The sequence below is a fragment of the Ischnura elegans genome (genome assembly GCF_921293095.1).
Source record: "Ischnura elegans chromosome 13 unlocalized genomic scaffold, ioIscEleg1.1 SUPER_13_unloc_1, whole genome shotgun sequence".
Lineage (NCBI taxonomy): Eukaryota > Metazoa > Arthropoda > Insecta > Odonata > Coenagrionidae > Ischnura > Ischnura elegans.
This window is the reverse complement of record NW_025791657.1, coordinates 9521497-9529083: the sequence shown is the minus strand read 5'-3', so window position 1 is coordinate 9529083 and position 7587 is coordinate 9521497.

Here is a 7587-nt window from a genome sequence, read left to right as displayed (position 1 = left end):
CCTTACTTGCACTTTTGTAACGTCATCATCAAATATGATGTCGACCAGCCTCACTTTACGACTCAAATAATCCTCGTTCAAATGTTTCTTCCCCGGTTTGTGAACAACGGAATGGTTATATTCACCGAGCTTTTACGTCCATCGCATCAATCTGCTAGAGGGGTCCTTCAAACTGAAAAGCCATTTCAATGCTGCGTGTTTGGGGGTTGCGTCTCCCGCCGCCTGTTTGAATGTGTGGGTGCGGTTGGACGGCGGGCCGTTCCTGGGCGGTGAGAGCGGGAGGGTGGACATACTTTTTTTGGGCAGTCTACAGTCCGCTCTCGAAGGGACAGCACGTGAAAGAAAGTGTGGAAAGTCTTGTAATTTCTGTATCTGTGTGCGAATAAATCATCGGGCCACTGAACAAATGGTCCTTCGGGCCGGATCCCTGTTTATTCGCGACTGTGTGATAAGTGCTACATGAGGCTGCAATTGCAGAGGAACAATTGTGAATTACAGTGAACATTACACTGCCATTCGACTGGGGAGGTGCCTGTGAACGTCGTGCCGTCGCTCGGTCACGCCGCGTGAGTTAACCCATACCCCAACTTTTGGATGGTGGACTTTGTACCTCACTCCTCCCACTGGCTCCCTATCCTCCCTCCTCTCGTAAAAGCCCCTACTCCTCTTCCCCCGCGAATGAGCGTGCTGTACTTCCCCTCACCTTGCTGTCAGTCTCTCCCCTCACTTCTCCCACTGACTCCCTATCCTCCCTCCTCTTGCGAAATCAGCTGTGCGCCGCACGCCCTGGTTAGCGAAGTTTCTTACGGGGCTGTTACTTGTCTGTTTTGCGCACTTTTTCAGGCGCAAAGTACTTTAAGAGTTTATATTCCCACGTCTTCGTTTCCAGCATTACTTCAATACCGGCTACCCGTTAGGATCCTAATAAACATTATGTCTATGACGACGAAGCAACTGATTGCGCAGCGGAAACAACGGGATCGTGCAATTACTAGGTTAGTGCCGAATTTAAAGAAGAAGGGCGCTGCAAATATCACTAAGGAAGCCATTCAGAGTAGTATCGACTCCCTTAAGCAGTATTGGAACGATTACACTTCCACACACTTTAACCTGGTGACGCGGGAAGATGTGTCGAAGGAGCCTTATTCAGTGGATGGACAATATGAGAAGACGGAAGAGATTTATTATGATACGTGCGCTAAACTAATTGCCATGCTCGCCCAGTTACCTGATGTACCTACCACCTCATCTGGACAATGTGGAGCTGATCAGGCCGATCACGCTAATTTCCAACCTCTCATCCAGCCTCCGAGAACAACGTTGCCGAGCTTTTCGGGTACATTTGCGGATTGGGAATCGTACTGCGATCTATTTACAGCAATAGTTGACGGAGAACATCGATTTTATCCTGCTACAAAGTTTTAATATTTAAAGATGTGCCTAAAGGATTCTGCAACGGAGTTTGTAAAAACATCTTTGTTACGGACTCCAACTACAAACCGACCTGGGAGGCCCTCAAAGCCAGGTACAGTAATCCACGACTGTGCTTGCACGCTCATCTGTCCACTCTAATGAATTTGCCAGAGATGATGGAGTCGGCATCGGAAATGCGGACTTTAGTTGACCGAACGATTCAGGTGGTTCCAGCGCTAGAGAACCTGGGTCGTTCAGAGGAAACATGGGACGACTGACTTGTCTTTATCACGGCTCAGCGTTTGGATGGAATCGCGAAAGTCATGGGAGTCGCACCTGACCACCAAAGACCGGTTAAGTAATCCACACCAAATAGTGAAGCGAATGCAAACCTACTTCCCTTATTTTAGGGAGCTCGTAGAGTTTCTCGAGGGTCGTATCCGTGCCTAAGAGATGATAGCTCCTCTTACGAGTTGGGATAAAGGAAGTAACACGACGCCTAAATTTTCCTCGTCTGGGGCGAAGTATTTTCACGATGAGACTAAGCGACTATCTTCCGCAAGCACCCGTAATTGTCCTAAATGCTCAATGGACCACTATATAGCCGTCTGCTCCGGTTTCCTAGAAAAGACTCCTGTTGAACGAAGAGATGGGGCTCGAAAATTACACCTCTGCTTTAACTGTCTGGGTCGTCATCGTTTCAAGAGTTGGACGACATCATTCTTTGTTACATACAGTAACGGTTGGCAACGATGTGTTTGCTGCTAAAAGTACTGAGGCTGAACCTCAATTAAAGTCTCCTGTTGAGGCAAATGGCATAGCAGTCAACACACACGGCCAACGAGGCAGCTCCAATCCACTCCGTAATTCTCGCTACGGCTCAGGTACTGGTCCTTGACGGGTCCAAGTACGAGCTCGGACGCTGTTAGACAACGGCTCCGAAGTATCCTTCATTACCGAGGCCTTAGCACAGCGTCTTCATTTACCGCGCCAGCGAACGCAGATTCCTCTGCTAGGAATCGGCGAGGCTGAGGCTGGCACTGCACTGAACATCGTTCAACTCTCACTGTATTCCGTTTCTTCGCCATCTTTCTGCCTTGAAATTAAGGCATTAGTACTACCGCGGCTCACAAATCAACTACCTACAAGAGAGATAACTGAGACAGATTTGTCTTTGTTCTCCAATCTGCAGATGGCTGACCCACTATTTTATTAGCCTGAGACCATCGACATCATCCTTGGTGCAGATGTCTACGGACTATTACTACGGCAAGGGCTGCAAAGGTTCTCTCACTGACAGATCATCGCTCAGAACACTGCTCGTGGATGGGTAATCTCGGGACCAACTGTAGGGAGCGAGTCACAGCTGGCGGGATCCACTCCAAGACGGTCTCTCGTCTCATTGCATTGCGCGGCTGTACAGAATCTGCTGGATGATCTTCAGCGATTTTGGGAAGTAGAAGAAGTTCCTCCCTCCACGAGAACTTTGCGCCCCGAGGATGAGCGATGTGAGCAGCACTTCAAGGATACTCACTCTCGTGGGTCGGACGGGAGATATATCGTTCAGCTTCCAATCGTATCAGAGCTTCCTGTAACTGTAGATGAGACTCGTCGAACGGCTCTTAGTTCACTTGCGTGGACTAAGCAACGATTCGTTCGGGAGCCCGAGATAGCCGCTGCCTACCGAGACTTCATGAAGGTTTATGAGGAACTTGGGCACATGGTAAAGGTTCCAACTTCCGATTCTCAGATAAAGCGGGCTTTGTACCTACCTCATCATGCTGTCATTCATAACCCAAATTTGAAGCTTCGAGTTGTGTTTGATGCGTCTCGCCGTACTTCACAGCACTACTGTCTGAACGATTTTCTTCGATCTGGTCCTCCCCTGCAAAGGGACCTCGGGCTGGTGCTTATCAACTGGCGACGTCACCGCTTCGTATTTACCACTGATATTGTAAAGATGTTTCGTCAGATTTGGGTAATTCCTGCTGACTAGGACCTGCAAAGAATTGTCTGGCGACCGCATCCTAACACCCCAGCGGTGGAGTACCAGCTCACCACGGTCACATATAGCACAGCCTGGGCACCATTTTTGGCGAGGCGTTCCCTTCTTCAACTCGCCGAAGATGAGGAGCACCGATTTCCTCTCGGAGCTGCCTGCCTTCGCGGGGATTCATACGTCGATGACATCTTCTCGGGAGCAGATGAATTACTCATGGCTCAAAGGATCGCCACGCAACTAGTGAAACTGCTGGCCTGTGCAGGAATAGAACTCCACAAATGGACTGTCAACCATCCAGCTCCTTTGCAACGACGTGCCTCACAGCCTCGTGAATGTGAACAGGAAAAATCTATTGACTCAAAGGAGCCTATAAAAACTCTTGGCCTTATATGGGAGCCAACAGCTGACCTGTTTGGATTTAATCTGCGAGTAACAGAAATCCATGTTGGAGATATAGTAACAGCTGATGTTTGTAAACAGTTTGTTGTCACCATTGTTGTTCTAGTTTACGTGCCTTTCTAAAGTAAAGAAAAATAAAAAGCTGAGCTACCGAAAAGAATAAGCTGCATTCTTTCTGCGCAAAATCCAACTGGTTATGGACCCAGAGGTTACGCAAGGATAAGAAGAACGCAGAAATAGAAAGCAAAATCGTGAAAGAAGAAAAAGAAACAGAATCCGGACAACTTAATTTTTCACGATGTCATCGGATGCTCATAGCGAAAAAATAACCGTCCAGAAGCTAAATGATAATAATTATCAAGCATGGAAATTCAAGATGAGAATGGTGCTAATAAGAGAAGGTACTTGGAAAGTAGTTGATGGAGATAAACCAGAAAAATCCGAGGCGGGATTGAAAGGAAAGGACAAGAAAGCACAAAGTACCATATCCCTTGGTGTCGAGGATGGTCAGATAATACACATTTGCAAGTGTAAAAGTGCCAGAGAAATGTGGTTAGAATTGCAAAAAGTGCATGAAAGGGCCAATTTGATCAATAAATTGTAACTACTTCGAAAACTTTATCAATCAAAACTTAAAAAAGGTCAATCAATGCAAGAATATATAAAGTCAACATTACAACTAATCGAACGTTTGCGGAGCATCGGAGAAGAAATTAAAGATTTTAATATAGCTGCTCTCTTGCTTAGTGGTTTGACAGATGAATATAGCACCCTTGTAACAGCCCTTGATACGCGTCCAGATGACGAATTACATTAGAATACGTAAAAGGAAAACTGATTGATGAATTCACACGTAAGAATGAGTCCATAATATGCGATGAATCACGCAACCTGGAATCGGAGTCAGCTTTGAAAACACGAAAACCACATGAATCCAGATCGGAAAGAAGTAATTATAAAGAGACTCGCGAGTGTTTCGTTTGCAAGAAACGGGGACATTTAAAGAAGGATTGCAGAATATGTAAAGCAAAAATGAAAGAGTTCAAAAAGGAAAAAGACAGTCACGAGGCGCGAGGTGCTACAGATGCCAGCCTGAACGCATCGTTTGCTACTGCGTTTTGTTCATGGTACGTAGATTCGGGCGCTACGAGCCACATGACAAATGATATTGACTTCTTTACAAGAATTCGTCGAAATAAAGAAGGAAAGGTAATCGTTGCCAATGGGGAATTCATTGCTATTCAAGGGACAGGTGGAGGATACCTCAATTGCAAGATATCTCCGACAGAAATAAACAGGATACTATTGAAGGATGTTCTGTATGTACCTGATTTGCGAGGCAGCCTACTCTCGGTAAAGAAATTAGCTAAAGAAGGTAATGTGGTGACTTTCAAGGAGAATGACTGCTTAATTGATAAGAAAGGTACAATGCAAGCTGTGGGAAAGATTGATGGTGATCTTTATAAATTATCATGTCAAGAAATGGCTAATTCTGCGAAGTTTGGGAATCACCGGAATTGTATTCATCTATGGCATAGGCGGCTTGGACATAGAGACCCAGTTGCAGTGAAAAGATAAATAGATGATAAGCTTGCTATAGGAATAGAAATTGATAACTGCAATAAATTCTTGAGGTGTTGGGACTGTGTAAAAGGAAAATTATCGAAGAAATCATTTCCCAAAACAAGCAGTTATGAAGCTCAAAGACCCCTAGAACTCATTCACTCAGATATTTGTGGTCCAATGAGTACAGAAACTCCAGGGAAGATACGTTATTTTCTCACATTTATTGATGATTACTCTCGTTACACAACTGTATATCTGCTACGCTCAAAGGAAGAAGTGTCAATCAAAGTGGAAGAATATGTTGCAGCAGTTTCTACTAAATTCGGAAGAAAACCGAAAATTCTGCGAACGGACAATGGCGGTGAATATATAGGAAAGAAAACTCAGGATATTTTAAAGAAAGAAGGAATTGAGTTTCAGACCACAGTGCCATACAGCCCTGAGCAGAATGGAATAGCAGAAAGAAAGAATCGTTCTCTAGTTGAATCAGCTCGATGCATGCTGCTAGATGCGAATTTGCCAAAACAGTATTGGGGAGAAGCTATCATGACTGCATGCTATTTGCAAAATCGCTTGCCCAGTAAAGCCATTGATAAAACCCCATATGAGCTGTGGACTGCTGAAAAACCTGATCTTCAGCATATACGAGTATTTGGAAGCAAAGGTTATGCTTATCTTCCCAAAGAAAAACGGAGCAAGTGGGATTCACGTGCTCAAAAAGGAATTATGGTAGGATATAATGAAACGTCCAAAGGTTACAGGATCCTACAACCCAGTACGAATAGATTTATCATACGCAGAACTGTAGTATTGGATGAAAATGTTACAGATAAAGAGGAATTAATCAAGGATATCGACCTAGAATCATCTGAGCGTTATACATACCACGATGATATGTTGATGAGAGAAAGAGAAATACCAATCACCAAGATAGATGATAGCACCAAACTGGAAATGGACAGAACAGATCAGCCAGTTCGAAAATCATCAAGAGAATGCAAGGGGGTGCCACCAAAATGGTTATCATACACTGTTAAAATTAACCCAAAGCCCGATCCAGAGTCTTTAGAAGAGGTAATGGAATTGCCTGCAAATGAAAGAGAGCAGTGGATGAAAGCCGCTGATGAAGAAATAAAATCTCTCGAAGAAAATAAAACATGGATTTTAACTAAATTGCCAGAAGGAAAACATGCCATTGGATGCAAATGGGTGTTCAAAACAAAATATGATTCAAATGGAGATATTTGTCGACGAAAAGGAAGACTTGCTGCAAAAGGTTACTCTCAAAAATATGGAGAAGACTACGATTCAACCTTTGCACCAGTTGTAAGACAAAGCACCTTTAGAGTCCTTATGAGCATAGCAGCAGTACGAAGGATGTTTGTCCGACATTTTGACGTGAAAACAGCATTTCTTAATGGCGACATCGAAGAAGAATTATACATGAAACAACCACCGGGCTACACAAAAACCACTGAAGATAAGCTAGTTTGTAAGTTTCAAAAATCAATATATGGACTGAAGCAGTCAGCAAGAGCTGGGAATGTCAAAATAAATGATTTTTTGCTTGAAAAAGGATTTCAGCGCAGCCTAGCAGATCCATGTCTTTATACGAAGAATGAAAATGAGAAAAGGATGTATATTCTGATTTATGTGGATGACCTGATCATAATTCATGATAATGAAGATAAAATTAAGGAACTAAGACAAATGTTGAATCATCACTTTGAAGTAAAAGATTTGGGAGATGCAACTAACTGTTTAGGAATACAAATCAAGAGAAAAGAGGTTGGAAGTTTTCAGTTAAATCAGAAATCCAAAATAGATGGAATATTGAAAAAGTTCGGGATGGAAGATGCTAAAGGTGTATCTATGCCAATGGATCCTGAATACCCTAAATTGAAAGGAGAGAATGATGCCTTGCCAAATAATGGCAAATATAGGGAAGCAGTGGGGGCACTTCTGTATATTTCAACAACTACTAGACCAGATATTTCTGGATCAATGAGTATTCTCTGCAGACGGGTTAGTAATCCCAGACAGCGAGATTGGGACGCTTTAAAGAAACTAATGCGTTATCTCAAGCAAACCAGTAATATGGCATTGAATATTTATGCCTGTGGAGATCTTAAATTGACTGGATATGTAGATGCCGACTGGGGTGGAGATATACAAGATAGGAAATCTACAAGTGCATATACTTTTAA